Genomic DNA, 15,373 nt, shown 5'->3' with positions numbered 1-15,373 from the left:
TGCTGGGAAAACCAGACGCCACACGCCAAAGAACAACACTGCGCTCTGTCTACACCACACACAAAAGGGGCCAAAAACCCAGTTTCCCACATCAAGCCCTTCCTCTCCTGGGTCCTCTGAAGACAGACACCCGCAGCGGTCAGCCACGCACAGGAACCTTCTGCCCACTTTTCCTCACCTTCTCCCTCAGCGGCATCACCTCCCGGCAGGTCCTGAGGCGACCAGGCTCCTGTCTGCATGAACTGGACCCCACAGTGTCCCAAAGCTGAAGCCCCAGCGGGTCCTGAGGAGACCCGGCTTCTGTTAGTGTGGACTCGACCCTGGCTTGTCCCGAAGCCCGGCCATCAGCATGGACTCGGCCCCGCGTGTCCCAGAAGCCAAAGCCCCAGCGGGTCCTGAGGTGGCAGGGCTCCCATCATTTGCGCATGGCAACGAGTCCGCAGGCAGAACGGGCCTTCCCGCGGAGGGCCAGGGAGGCGGGCTCACGTTCCCTGCCAGCCAATGGGAACGTGCAGACCAAGCCACCTCCCAGTTCAGTGGAGGCCCCGCTCCCTGCAGGCACTTCCGCTGCATCCACTAAACTGTGGAAATGCAAACTGAAATACAGTCAAGTATCCCATGACTTCTCCAAAATAGTCAAGAAACAACTGGAAACTGTATGAAATGAAATGACTAGACACAAACTTTAAAACTTACGCCAAACTCACTCAAATTTATTAACAGACATGTAAAATGTGAAACTATCAAAATTACAGAGATAAACACAGAAATACATGACCTTGGGTTTAGTCTCTCGATCATGAGCTTTGAGTTTTAACACACAACACAAAAAGCCAATCCACAAAAGAAAAAAGTAATATTATGGACTTTATCAAATTAAAGATTTCTACTCTCAAAGACGTTATTCAGAAAATCAAAAGACAAGACACAAACTGGGAGAAAAAGATTTGCAAAACTTGTATCTGATAAAGGATCTGGACTCAGAATAGACAAAGACCTCTAAAACAACCCCATAAAAAAAAATGGGTGAGGATCTGATCTGGACACCCAGCCAAAAAAGATATAGATAGTAAAAAATCATACAAAAACAAGCTCAACATCATATACCATTAGGGAATTACAAATTAAAATCATGAGATATCACAGCACACCTATTAGCACTGCTAAACTCCAAAAATATGACAATACCAATTGCTAGAGGGTGAGGAACTCTCCCTCATTGCTGGTGGGATGCATGTACAGCCACTTTGTAAGACAATTTGGCAGTTTTTTCCAAAGCTAAATAAGTCTTACCTTGGGATCCAACAATTGTGCTTCCAGTATTTAGGCAACTGCTTTGAAAATCTATGTCCAAATGCGAACAAGGATGCAATTAGGCACAGCAGCACTATTCATAATGGCTAAAAACTTGAAGAAATCAGGATATCCTTCAAAAGATGAATGCATACATCCATGTCAAGGCAAGCAGAATATGCCACCCCAAAATATCTCCCTCTGGCACGAGGATTATTTCAGTCTGATTTTTTTAAAAAAAAGAAAAAAAGGAATCTCAGAAAACTGAGTAGAGATTGCCCTTTTGTGAAGGACATTTACAATACAGAAATCCCCATTTATAAGAGTATGTCCCGCTTTGCACCAGAAATAGAAGGATAATGAAAGCTCAAGTAACACTTATCAATGGAGATGTCCTGACTTAAATGTGCAAACAATCATACCCTTCTTTACTGTGCTTTGCACGATAACCTGCCATAATTGGCCTTCCCCCCGTTCCCCAACATCTTTCTTCTGTTTTTAGCTGAAGATGGTATTTAAGGGGATCATTTCAGGGAGTGACTCAGTTTTCCGTGGTATCCCCCCTGTTTTCAGAAGGTATACATGTCATTAAATTTATTTTTCTCCTGGTAATCTTTTATTACAGGGGCAGGGGGGGTCTCAACCAAGAACCTAGAAAAATAGAGGGAAAATTGTTTTTCCTCCCATACACGTGCAGTGGAATACTACTCAGCAGAAAGGAATGCACCATCAACCTATGGAAAGACATGGATAAATCCTCAGTATGTGTTGCTAAGTGAAAGAATCCAGTCTGAGGAGGCTGCACACAGTATGACCCCATTTACGACATTCTGGGAAAGGCGAAGCTACATAGATGATAAGCAGATCATGGGGTGGGGGGGCTGAAGTATACCATGTGATACTCTAGGATGGATACCTGTCACTATGCATTTGTCTAAGCCCATAGATGTGTGTAGCCCAAGGGGTCAATCATAATCTATTCAAATTTAGTTATTTAGAATGTAGGCATGTTGCAGGATGGAATACATAATGTGACAGAGTCTAAATGTATTCGAAATATATGGAAACAACTCACTGTAGGGGATGGGGTAAAAGGTGCTGACCTAAGTCACCTTTGGAAATGAATGGAATCTGTAGACTAAAGGCAAAATGGACCGTATATAAACAGTGGGCTTTATTTTATGAAGTTATTTCCAGGGTGTAGTAGCTAACAATTCTGAAACCTCTGCACATGTAACCTGGAAAGGAGCAATGCACAGATAAATGGCAGATGGTGGGAGCCAGGCTCCTTGCTGTGGGCGTGGGAAGTTACAGGTAAGCAAGGGGAGAGCCTCTGCCCTCGTAATCCTGGATCTGGGCTTCCTGGGAGGATGCTCACTGGCCGGGGGAAACACACAGATCTTCATGCTGGGAAGACCCTGCAGACACAGGAACTTCACACCCCATCTTTCCACCCATATCTGCTGGAAACACCCAGTCTTTTGTAATCAGTCACTTGCAGCTTTTAAGACATTCTCATCCCTAAGCAGATAAAGGAGCATGAGGGTCTTGCTTACCCCTAAGCTGTCCCAGAATCCAGGCCCTGGGGGTGGAGCCAGGTAGGGGGTTCCTGGGCCTCTGAATCCAAGCCCTGGGGGTGGAGCCAGGTTGGGGGTTCCTGGGCCTCTGACCAGCAGGTGAGAGGAGGGAGGAGGACCAGTCCTGAGGACAGAGGTTCCCTCAAGTCTGTGAGCCCAGGAGCCCCGATGGGGTTCATTCCCAGTGAGGACATGGGCGGGGCCTGCAGTGGTTCTCTGTTCCCCCTGGGCCCTTTGATGAAGCCGTGGCAGCACTGGGCCCAGACGACTCCTGGCGGTGTCTCAAACTCTGACACAACGGCTTTACAAACGAACAAGAGAATGAAGGTCAGCCCCTGATGGCCACTCCTTTCTGGCTCTGAGTTGCTTCCATCAGGACCGCAGTCACCTGCACAGTCTGCTGTGACCTACCTGTCCCCACTGGCCTTTTCTCTCCCTCCCTGTGATGATTCCAGTGACATTTCCAGCCCGGACTCCTCTCCCAGGCCAGACACCTCTGTCCAGCCGCTGCATCCCCGTCTCCCTTGGGGGCTAACAGGCCCCTCAGAGGACTGGGATCCTGCAGCTCCCCACACCCAGGAGCAGCCCCACCTTCCCAGGTTGCTTAGCCCAGGCACCAGGTGTGACCGAGCAGGACCCTACGGGGCCTTCCTAGGACAGACCCCTCCCCCACATCCTCTGCTGTAGCTCCTCTCTGAAGTACCTGGATAACAGTGTCTGATGCACACTTCCTGAGTTGTTTTACAGATGCTAAAACCACCACCAAGTGGAAGAAATTAACTACTTGATGATCATGAACAGGGAGCCCCAGAGATTCTGTTGCCTAATAATTTATAATGTTAACCGCCTGTTACCTCATCTTCAACTAGAGAACTGTACACCAGCTGATCACATACCCTGCGACCCCCCTCCCTCACCTGGCCTTTAAAATTTCCTTGCTGAAATCACTCAGGGACTTTGGGGTTTTAGAGCACAAGCCACCTGTCTTCCTTGTATTGGCACTTTTACAATTAAAGCTGCACTTTCCTTCACCACACCCGGTGTCAGTAGACTGGCTTTACTGCACTCGGGCAAGTGGACCCAAGTTTGGTTAGGTAACACTGGGGTCTCCCAGGCTCCCACCCTCCTTGTGCCCCAGTGACTGTCATCTGCTCCTCCAGAGTCTTGTTGTAGCAAAAATAGAAATGAAGTTTTCCCTCCCCTGAGAACAAGGAAAATAAAGGGAACAGTGAACAGGCTAGAGAAGAAACATAACCTGGCCTGAAAGAGTTCATCACTCCTTGTTTTACTTTGTCACTCATTTGTAGTAACTAGATTTGTACTTTACAAGACTAACCTCACTCCATGACACTATGTAATTTACCTTCGGCACCCATCACCCCTGACTCTGTGTGAGTTACATCCCCTGCCTCTCACTCCCTAACCTTATCATGTCCAGCACTTACATTCTACACGCCCCTCCTAACAAATCACCCCCTATAGCTTTTGCATTTCAGAAACGAGGTCACCGCCGATAAACCAGAGGCAAACGGACGCAATTACCAGACTGCTGGACCCCAATTACCAGGCAGCCTGATGCCAACTGTGACTGTTTTGAAATAATGCAAAGGAAAGGAGGAATGCAAGACTTTCACTACTTTTATCCTTATCCTATACCCCGACTGCGAGAGCCCCACATATAAAATCTTCCCTGATTCTCAAGGAGCAGGGGGGTGCCCAGTTCTTGAGTCGCTAGCTGGCTGTGTCTTCCCTGCTGCCTGGCAGAAAAATAAAGCCATCTCTCTCTTCCTCCAAAATCCCTGTCTCTGTATTTCTGTTTGGCCTCGTGCACAGGGAAGCCGAGATTTCGACAACAGTCTGTGGCCAGTTCCCACACTAATTCCCCTCTACGCCCACAGCCCTGGCCCAAGCCCGATCTGGTGCCTGGTTCCTCCATCAGGGCTGACAAAGCTCCCTGCCCGCACGGTGCGTCTCACATCCCACCCCAACCTGGTCTTTCTGAAGCATAAACGAGACTGACTCTCTCCCGCCTGTAATCCCCCAAATGTTTCCCCACTTTCGCTAGGGTATCTGCCGGGAGAGACACCTGCCAAGGCCCTGAGAGTCCCCGGCATCCCCACTAGGCTGCTGGCTCCTGAGCTCCCTGACAGTGGGCACCTCAGCAGGCCGGGAGACACGGCAGGAAACCCCAGAACTGCTCATCTCAGGACGGGGCCGGCACTGCCACGGCCTCATCAAAGAGAGCAGAGAAGGCTTCCCCGGCTGGGACACAAACTCTGCACGAGTGGCCTCTCCTTGAGCCATTACATCACCTCGTGTGACTTGAGGGAAGGAAGGACTGAAGCACACCTGGTTCCTAAGGAGGATGGTATAGGCTCAGTCACGTCCCTCCAAATTCACATGCTGAATCCCTAACCCCCAGGACCCCAGGATGTGGCTGTATTTGGAGATGGGATTTTTAAAGAGGTGATCAAGGTAAAAATGAGGTCACTGGGGTGGATCTTAATCCAATAGGATTGATGTCCTACAAGAAGAGATTAGGACACAGATAGGCACAGGGGGAGACCATGTGCGGACCTGGGGAGAAGATGGCTGTCTGAGCACCAAGGAGAGAGGCCTCAGGAGAAGCCAGCGTGCACACACCTTGATCTCAGCATCCAGGACTGGGAGATAGGTCTGTTACCCAAGCTGCCCTGTCTGTGCTACTTGTTACGGTGGTCCTGAGCAGACTCACACGCAGGGTAACTCAGGGCTCAGACTGGACAGAGCCCACTCTCCATCCCCCTGTACATGGGTTACAGGAACCCCAGGAACTGAGGAGGGGGTCCCTGAGGGGAGGCACAAGATAGAAGCTTTTCGGCATAACACGACTGCATTCACGTTAAACGTGCCTGAAGTCCAATCCCACGAGACGGTTTTGTCCTGTACGTACATCGGCACCTTCAGTCTCAACTGCAGATCTTTGGCTTCACCAGCTCCACTGAGAGCATTAGCTCTCAGTGTGGACCGTCTCCTATAGGATTTCCAGAACCACAAAGCATCGAAGCTTCACAGGACCCAGAGTCTGTGCGCTACCGTCCAGGTGACCCTCACAGGAGAGCCGTGCAGCTGCCCGTGAGAAACCATTTCCCTTTTTCCTGTTCACAGCTACCCTGCACCTCCCAGCCTTCCCAGCTGGGGCGTAGTGCTTCGTGTTACCAAGGGGAAGGGGTGGAGGTGGTGAGGGCCTTGGCCAGCCTGCATCCTAGGACGGAGGGCATGATGCCCACCTGGTCACCCCACCCTGCTTGTTGGAGCCCTCACCTGGAAGCAGGAAGGAGAAACCAGGGGGACAGAGCCTGGGCCCCCACACCCACCTGCCCTGGACTCTCACAAGAAGGGGACAGAGACATCTTGAGCTTCAGCCCAGTTTTGGGAGACACTTTGTTTCAGCAACAAACTTTGCCTTAAAAGCCAAGGTGCTTTACAAACCCCTCCCCAGCTGTCACAGAAAGTCAGGCTTCATCTCATCACACTTTTCTCAAACCCCAGCTCATGCTGACACCACCTCTCGGGTGATGGTGCTTCAGAGCAGCCCCTTTAAAAGATGCCTGGAGTTCAGCTCTCCCAGCCCTGCCTTCAGTTTAAGGGAGAAGTTTCCTTGACAAACCTTCTCAGTTTCCTTGACAACCAAGCTTCGCAATCTCCCAAACTCTTCTCCTTCAAACATTCCTATTCTAGGCTGGATGAGCCTAAAGAGACAGTGCTGTCATCATGTGCCAGAGAGTGACTCCTCCAAGCCCGTAGTTATTGGTTACATGATGCTATTGATGATGAAATCCCAGGAGAGCCAGCTTTGCAATATAACCATTTCTGGACTCGGCACTTTCCACGGACAGAGTGGAGTGGCTGTTTCCACGTGCCCCGTGGTGCAAGAGTTCACCTAATGCAGCCAGGACTCATCCTTTCCAGGTGATTCCAGGGTCCTCACTCTGCCCAGACCCCACCCACATGGCTGCTGTCTGTGCCAGTCTATATGGGATCTTGGTAATCTCCTAAAATGAGGGTTATTTTATACACAGGCAATGGGTTGAATGCTGGCCCCAAAAGATGTGTCCCTCCAGAACACGTGAACAGGACCATATCTGGGAAAAGGGTCTTCGTATATATAGTTAAGGATCTCGAGGTGAGGTCATCTTGGGTTAGGGTGGCCCTCAATCCAATTGAGAGAGTCCTTATGAGAGACAAAACAGGAGAGACTCAGACACAGAGGAGAAGCCACGTGAAGACAGAGGCAGAGACGGGAGGGATGGAGCCGCAAGCCTGGGGACGCCTGGAGACCCCAGAAGCTGGAAAAGGCAGGAAGAACCCTATCCTGGAGCCTTTGGAGAGACTTCCGTCCTGCAACACCTTAATCTTAGATGTCTGGTCTCCAGGACTGGGGGAGGATGAATTCCTGTTGTTTTAAACCACCCACCTTGTGGTCATTTGTTACAGAAGCCACAGAACGGTCACACAGACCCTGCTCTGTAGGATCCCGGAAGTGCGGGTCTCACTAAAAGCAGATTAGGGGCTGGATTACAGAACCCTTAAGAGTCAGCACTGAGCCCCAGAAGTCCTAAAGCAGTGGCTGGACACCAGAATGTTGAGGGGTCAATTCGGAAGCCCATTCCCAAGGGTACTGACTGCACATGGCCTCCCCAGGTTTTTACACCTGTACCTGTTGGGGATAAGTATTTCCACCCTAATTCAGGACTTCTGATGTCACCGTTCACATTGCTAATTAAGAACCCACTAGTTACACAGATGAAAACCCTATCAGGACACTTGCTCTAGTGGTAAACCATTCTGAAGTTGGTCAGAGGCGGGGAATCGTCTCCCATGCAGCCAGCAGCCCCCCCGCAAGGAGCGTCCTCATTGCAAGGCTGGGGGACGGTGCTGAGGCGTCTGTGAGTAAACGTGAGCTGAGCCCCAGGCCAGCTGCTGCTGAACTGTTCCCACCCTTCCCAGGTAAAACTTGTGCAAGGACTGGAAAGCCTAGAGGAAAGCGCTTGGAGTCACACCAGCCACAGCACGCAGGCCAAGTTTGTGCCTGCAGGCCAGCCAGGATGGTCCTGGCCCCGGGCGCTCTTCTGGAAGCTTTCCATTTCCCTGCCTGAGGCACCCCTCCTGTCCCGGCCCCCACTGCTTTTTTCCTTCCTCACATCTGCCCGGGGAGAAATTCCAGTGGCCGGTATGGGTGACACATCCTCTTCTTTAGCAGGTGGCAGCCTGGCAACTCCTGCAGAAAGTCCAGCAGAGCCCCACTCACACTGGGCCACCCACAAAGCCATGGCCTCTCACTCCCTCCCACCAGCCCAGCCCCGAGACTGCTGACGGGGCAGAGAATATGGCGTCAGGAACAGCTGCAGGGGCTCTTGCTGCCTGGAGCGGTGTTTATATTGACCTCAACCCAGGCACACCTGGGGAGGGCTGGCCGGCCGGGTCAGGCTGCCCAGGTCAGCCAATCCTCGCCCCTCAGGGGCTCATAGCTACAGAAAATGGGCCTTGCTGCACCGGCCAGGTCCAAGGAACAGGTGTGGGGTCCTGAGGGTCAGGATAGACAAGGGGCTGCAGCTCTGGCTTGTTTTCTAATCATTTTTATCTGGCCCGTGAGTGGGAGACAACTTCAAGAAGTGCAAACCCAGCTTTGCACGCCAAGCCCTTCCGGCTCCCTACCCAGGAGGGAGGGTGTAGGGAAACCCTGTATGACCTCTGAGGCCCTAAGAACACTGGACTGATGTTGAGTTCAATTTGAAACAGTGAGGGACCAGAGCAGACACTTCATTCATCTTCTATCAGGGCTCAGGGCTGGAGGAGCAGAAAACAACGGCCGAGCTCAGCCTTGACGCTAACCCCGACACGGATCCTCACCCTAAACTCTGATCCTGACCCTAAGCCCTGAGCTAACCTTAGCCCTAACCCGTACCCTAAACCTGTACCTTACCCTAACCCATACTCTACCCGTATCCTACCTGTACCCTAATTCTAGCCCATGTCCTAACACCCACTCTAACGCAGGACCCTAACACCCTGAGACCAAAACCATAAACCTTAAGGAATAAACAAAACCACAACCATAACCAAAACCATAAACCATAAAATGTATTCATTAACCATACGCATAAATAAGTCATAACTGTGAACATAACCATAAGACGTAAACCATAACGGCAACCATAAACCATACAGAGCCCCAGCCCTAACGCTAACCCTCCACACCACTTACACCAAGCCAAATCTAACCAAATTATACAAATACATCATAAAAAAGAATACCCCAGTATACCTTATAAAGATGAATATAAAAATCCATCACAAAATAATAGCAACAGGAAACGAAAAGAACATTAAATGGATAATGCCATAAGCAAGTATCTCTACACCAGAAATTTCAGGTTGTTCAACATATTAAAATTAAGCAATGTAATAAACCACAATAAAAGTGTGAAGTAAAACACACGATCATATCAATTAATGCAGAAAAAACTACAATAAAAAACCAGTGTTATTTCATGATACAAACACTCAAGAAAGCAGGAATAAAAGGAAATTTGTTGAATATGGAAAAGAGTAGTACAAAAAGCCACAGCAAACATCATGCTCAATGTTAAAGACAAAGATTTACTCCTGAAATCAGGAACGAGGCCAGGAAGCTGGTCTTCATCATTGTTACTCAATAGGATGCCGGAAGTCCTACCCAGAATCTTGAGGAAAGAAATAGGAGGCATCCATGTGTGAATGGAAAAATTCAAACTGTGTCTCTTCACAGAACACAGATCACATCATTTTATATATAAAACTACCTATAATGAACAAAAAATTATTTGACCTAGTCAACTAACTAATGCAGCAAAGTTATAGAGCAAAATATCAATTCACAAAAATCTATCTTATATGTATACACTAGCAATAAATAACCTGAAAAAGCATTTATGATAACAATTTCACTGTAAATAATGTCAACGTCAATATTTAGGAATATATTTAGTGAAGATACAAGACTTGTTTTATGTGGGTAAATCTGTATGTTTGAAATTACTGGAAAGTAAATTACTTTTCAAAACATCATGTATGTCAATAGCACGCCAGAAAAGCAGAGAAAACATCAAGCTTCCATAGAGCAGCCGAGCCCTACCCAGATCCAGTTCACCCGAAGTCCACGTGTCATTTAGAGGCACTGGGGGAAGGTTATATTAGGGGCCACTGTCCTCCGTGTTGTGGACGACCTGGATACGGTAGAAACAGTGGGATTTTGGAAGTCCAATTTTCCACTTCATTCCACAAAAAAACTATTAGAACTAATAAATGAATTCAGTAAAGTTGCAAAATCAATACACAGAAATCAGTTGCATTTCTAAACACTAATAATGAACCATCAGAAAAAGAAAGAAGGCAACCCTATTTACAATTGCACCATAAAGAACAAAATACCTGGGAATAAAGTTAACCAAGGAAGTGAAAGACCTGCACACTGCAAACTTTAAGACATCGATGGAGAAATTGAAAAAGACACACCAAGAAATGGAAAGATTACCCTGTTCTCATGGAACGAAGAATGAACATTGTTAGAGTATGCCTTCTACCCAGAGCGGTGCACACAGTGAGCGCAGGCCCTCCCGAAAGGCCATGGCATTTTCCACAGAAACAGAGCAAATCCTCCCAAGACGCGCGTGGAGCCACAAAGGAGCCGGAAGAGCCGAGGCGACCCGGAGGAAGGAGAACGGGCCGCAGGCATCTCCCGCCCTGACTTCACACTTCATCACGAGCTACAGTCCCCAAAACAGTGCGGAACTGGCTCATAACAGGCGCACAGCCCAGAGGGACGGGACGGAGAGCCCAGAACCCACCCCGCACGGTGGGGGGGGGGGGGGGGCCGCTAAGTTACGACAAGGGGGCCAAGGACACACCGAGCGGAAGGGCAGCCCCGCGGTAAACGGTGCGGGGAAGACTGCACACCCCGTAACCCACGCGGCTCCACCGCGCACCAGCCTGACCAAAAACCCAGCTTTGCACGCCAAGCCCTTCCGGCCCGCATGAAGACGGACCCCCGCAGCCGTCCGTCGCCCCCAGGAAGCTTCTCCCCACTTTTCCTCACTGTCTCCTCACCTTTTCCGCCGGCGTCGCCTGCGTCCTCAGGAAACCCAGCTCCCGTCAGCGTGGACGCAGCCCCACGTTGTCCTGAAGCCGAAACCCCAGCGAGTCCTGAGGAGACCGAGCTCCTGTCAGCACAGACGCTGAGCCCAGCGTCCCAGCCGCAGCCCCGGCAGTGCCTGAGGACACACAACTCCCCTTAGCCGCGCTCAGAGCCGAGTCCGCGGGGAACGCGCATGCGCTGTGGGGTCAGAGAGGCGGGCTCAGCGCCACCCTGTGGTCGGTGCGGGAAGTGGTCGGTTACTGGAGACAGCGCCCCCTGCTGGCGGAACTTCTGAATCTGTTAAACCGTGGAAATTCAAACTGAAATGGAGACAAATATCCCCAAAGTTTTCGGAAAACAGTTAGGGAACAATTAACTGAGAAAGGAGAAGAGGCTGGAGGCGTCTCCCTACTTGACTTCACACACTGTTGAAAAGCTACAGTCGCTGAAACAGCGTGGAATTGGAACAAAAACAGGCGCAGGGACCAGAGGAACCGGACAGAGAGCCCAGAATTCAACACGCACGGCTGGGGTCAGTTAATTTATGACAAAGGGGCCAAGGACACGCCGAGGGGAAAGACAGTCCCCACCTCAAAATTATGGAAGCAAACGTAGAAGACAATTGACAATGAGTTTGAGTTTGGTCATGTAGATCATGAGCTTTGGAGTTTTAACACACAGCACAAAAAGGCAATCTACAAAGAAAAACAAGGAATACTGTGGACTTTATAAAATTGAAGATATCTACTCCATGAAAGACCTTATTCAGAAAATCAAAAGACAAGTTACAAACTGGGAGAAAAATATTTGCAAACACACATCTGATGAAGAATTTGTCTCAAAACATACGAAGAATGCTAACACAAACAACCCCATGAAAAATAGGGAAAGATCTGACTGGACACCTGGCCAAAGAAGATACACAGACAGTACACAGAACTATGCCCAGGACTAGGGGACAGAAAAACAATGGTCCAGCTCAACTTTCTGAGCCATTTGTGACCGTGGACTACCCCTGTCCTTCCTGGAGGCCTCAGAGAGATGGAGAAGGAGGAAGGGGAAGAGGGCCAGTTATGCTTAAACCTAACTCTAACCCTTGACCATTCTCACCACTTTCATTCAACATGGTCTAAGAAGTCCTAGCCATAGTAATCAGATTTTAAAAAGAAATAAAAGGAATCTCATGGCAGAGGAAAAAGTAAAACTGTCACTGTTTGTAGATGACATGATACTCTATACAGAAGATCTTGAAGATGACACCCAAAACCAGATAGAACTCATCAGAAAGTTCAGTAAAGTTGCAGGATACAAAATTAATCTACAGAAATTGGTTGCATTTCTGTGCACTCACAACAAACTGTCAGAATGAGAAATTAAGGAAACAACCCCATGAGCAATGACATTAACAAAGATAAAATACCTAGGAATACACCTAACCCAGGAGGTAAAAGACCTATACTCAGAAAACTGGAAGACATTGATGAAAGAAATGAAGATGACACGAGCAAATGGAAATATATACCATGCTCATGGATTAAAAGAATCCATATTGTTAAAATGATTCCACACCCCAAGGCAACCTAGAGATTGGATGCCATTTCTATCAAAATACCAATGGAATTTTTTTGGAGAACTAGAACAAAGAATTCTAAAATGTGTATAGAAACACAAAAGAACATGTATAGTCAATACAAACTTAAGAAAGAAGCACAAACCTGGACATATCACGCTCCCTGATTTCAAACTATTTCAAACTAGAATCATTAAGACAGTATGGTATTGGCACAGAGGAAATATGCATAGAGCCATGGAATAGAATTGAGAGCCCAGAAACAAACCCACACTTATACAGTCAATTTATCTATGACAAAGGAGGTGAGAATATACAATGGGGAAAATACAGCCTCTTCGATAAATAGTGTTGAGAAAACTGGACAGCTACATGCACGAGAATGAAACTGGAATCTTTTCTTATACCATCTACAAAATAACCTCAAAATGAATCAAATACTTCAATGTAAGACCTGAAGCCATAAAACTCCTAGAAGAAAACATAGGCAGTACACTCTTCGACATCAGTCTTAGCAATACTTTTTGGATCTGCCTCCTCAAGCAAAATAAACCAATGGGACTCCATCCAACTGAAAGGCTTTCCAGCAGCAGAGGAAACCATCCACAAAGAAAAGGCAGCCTTCTGAATGTGAGAAATATTGGCAAACAATATATCTGGTAAGTGGTTCATACACAAAATAGACCAAGAACTCACTCACACAAGTCAACCTCCAAAAAAACAAAAACCCAGTTAAAATATTGGCAGAGGACAGAACATGTTTCCAAAGAATATATACAGATGGCCAAAAGACACATGAAAAGATGGTCAACATCACTCATCATCAGGGAAATGCACGTTCAAACCACAATGAGAGTATCACCTCACACCTGAAAGAATGGCTATCATCCAAAAGACAACACATAATAAGTATTGCCAAGGACGTGGAGAAAAGGGAGCTCTCACTCACTTTTGTTGGGAATGTTCATTGGTGCAGCCACTATGGAAAACAGTATGGAGGTTCCTCAAGAAATTAAAAATAGACCTACCATATGATGCAGGAATTATACTTGGGGATATCTTTCTGAAGGAAACAAAAACACAACTTCAAAAATATATACGCACCCTTATGTTCATGAAGCCTTTATTGACAATAGTCAAGATATGGAGGCCACCAAACTATCCATCAATAGACAAATGGATAAAGAAGGTTTCATATATATATGTGAAAACTGGACACACACACACGCACACTGGAACATGACTCAGCCATAAAAGAAGAATGAAATCTTGGGCTTCCCTGGTGGCACAGTGGTTAAGTATCTGCCTGCCAATGCAGGGGACACGGTTCGATCCCTGGCACAGGGAGATACCACATGCCGCAGAGCAACTAAGCCCGTGCGCCACAAGTACTGAGCCTGCGCTCTAGAGCCTGCAAGCCATAACTACTGAGCCCATGTGCCACAACTACTGAAGCCCATGCGCCTAGAGCCTGTGCTCCATGACGGGAGAAGCCACCACAATGAGAAGCCCGCGCACCGCAACGAAGAGTAGCCCCTGCTCGCCACAACTAGAGAAAGCCCGTGTGCAGAAACAAAGACCCACCACAGCCAAAAATAAAAACAAATTAATTAATTAAAAAAAAAAGATGAAATCTTGCAAGAACATGAATGGACCTAGAGGGCATTATGCTAAATGAGATATAGCAGACAGAGAAAGAGAATTACCTTATGATGTCATTTATATGTAGAATCTATAAAACAAAACAAATGAAGAAACACAACAAAACAGAAATGGACTCATGGATGCCAAGAACATGCTGGTGGTTGCTAGGTGGGTGGGTGGAGGGATGAGTGCAATAGGTGAGAAAGATTGAAAGGTTCCAAATTCCAGTTATAAAACAAACGTCATGGGGTGTGATGTACAGTATAGGGAATAGAGTCCATGATACTGTAATAACACAGTATGGTGACAAATGGTAACTAGACTTATCTTGGTGATTATTTTGTAGTGTATAAAAATATCAAGTCACTATGTTGTATACCAGAAAACTAATATATAATAATTGCCCATCAAGTATACACCGATTTTTAAAAAGAAGAAAAGGTACTATCTTAAAAAAAAAAGAGTGTTGGGGAACTCCCCAGTGGTCCAGTAGTTAGGACTCCGCGCTTTCACTGCCGAGGGAGCGGATTCGATCCCTGGTCAGGGAACTAAGATCCTGCAAGTTGTGCAGCTCGGCCAAAAAAAAAAAAAAGAGTGTAGTGAGATAAAGAGCAGATGTCAGATGAAACTATGAAAGGATGCGGGTTGAAAGGCCATCTGTGAAAGTGTCTGCTGAAGTTTGACTCTCAAGTGGCCCAGACAAACAGAACTTGAAGAGAAGCAGCCATGAGATGCTACTGGAATGTTCATTTGTTTCTTTGTTTAAATGGGGTTTATTATTTTTTTAAAGAAGTTTTGAGTTCACAGCAAAATTGGGCAGAGTACAGAGAGGTGCCACGTGCCCCTGCTCTGCTGTTACTGCTCTCCCCATCCACCCCCTCCGCCCACCCACACAGGTGCTCAGAGTTTCCCTCTCCCCAACTAGCCTATCAACATTCTGGGTGTTGGTCACTATCGATGAATCTGCATGGACACATCATGATCACCAGAGTCCAGAGTTTACACTACGGTTCACTCCTGGTGTTGCACAGTCTATGGGTTTTGACAAATGTATCTCGCCATGAATGTATCACACTGAATAGTTTCACTGCCTTAAAAATCCTCTGTGCTCGACCTATTTATCATACCCCACCC

General features: G+C 47.6%; 1 long non-coding RNA gene across 2 annotated transcripts in view; it reads right to left on the bottom strand.

Annotated features, from left to right (window-relative positions):
* LOC117309488 (uncharacterized) overlaps positions 1 to 11,196 on the bottom strand; it is a 28,049-nt gene extending 16,853 nt beyond the window's left edge. For both annotated transcript variants that reach the window (XR_012328380.1, XR_004523830.2), the window contains exon 1: positions 10,998 to 11,196. This is a non-coding gene — a long non-coding RNA (uncharacterized lncRNA). The remainder of the gene's footprint in view (positions 1 to 10,997) is intronic.
* Between the last annotated feature and the right edge of the window lie 4,177 nt (positions 11,197 to 15,373).

This window comes from Tursiops truncatus, chromosome 20, assembly GCF_011762595.2.
Source record: "Tursiops truncatus isolate mTurTru1 chromosome 20, mTurTru1.mat.Y, whole genome shotgun sequence".
Taxonomy (NCBI): Eukaryota; Metazoa; Chordata; class Mammalia; order Artiodactyla; family Delphinidae; genus Tursiops; species Tursiops truncatus.
The sequence above is the reverse complement of the archived record's forward strand: the minus strand, read 5'-3'. Positions and strand labels throughout refer to the sequence as shown.